This window comes from Galeopterus variegatus, unplaced genomic scaffold (assembly GCF_000696425.1).
Source record: "Galeopterus variegatus unplaced genomic scaffold, G_variegatus-3.0.2 Scaffold634, whole genome shotgun sequence".
Taxonomy (NCBI): domain Eukaryota; kingdom Metazoa; phylum Chordata; class Mammalia; order Dermoptera; family Cynocephalidae; genus Galeopterus; species Galeopterus variegatus.
In genome coordinates this window covers 1-599 of record NW_007726745.1, presented here as the reverse complement: position 1 = coordinate 599, position 599 = coordinate 1, and positions in this window count along the sequence as shown.

The window sequence follows — 599 nt, the reverse complement described above, 5'->3', positions numbered from 1 at the left end:
GTTTCTGGGAGGCCGATTCCATCTCTGCAGGACTCATTTTGGAAGAACCCCTAACTGATTTCTGGTTGGGAGAGGGGAGCCCGGAGTGCTCTGGAGCTACATTGAAGCTACCAGCGAGCTCTCCCGGAGGGCCGACCTGTGCTGGGGGGAGTCAAAGAGGAACTGTGTGCTGAGGGACCCTCCCCCGAGGAGTTCACACCAGCAGTGGGAGAGACTGGACACCTTCTGGGCAGGGCGGGGCAGGGCAGAGCTTTGATGTCTCAGCTGAAAGACAAGGTTTGTAGAAGACACGCCTCAGCCCTGTTCTGAGCACACAGAGTGGGGAGGGGTCCGGCAAAAGGAGGCGGAGTCTCAGAAATTAATAAATAAATATATAACAATAATTACACACCCTGCGGGAACCCTTTGCAAGGCTCAATAGCCCCATCTAGTGTACACAGAGTGTGAAAACACCCTGATAGCGAGGTGCAGAACACACACACCTTATGGAACTGGTAGGGTGGTGTAGACTTTCCGCAGAGGTCCAAGATCTGAGTGAAAATCCCTGCCAAAATGAACAAACACCCAAAAAGAGATACCAGAAATGCAAAAAACCAAGA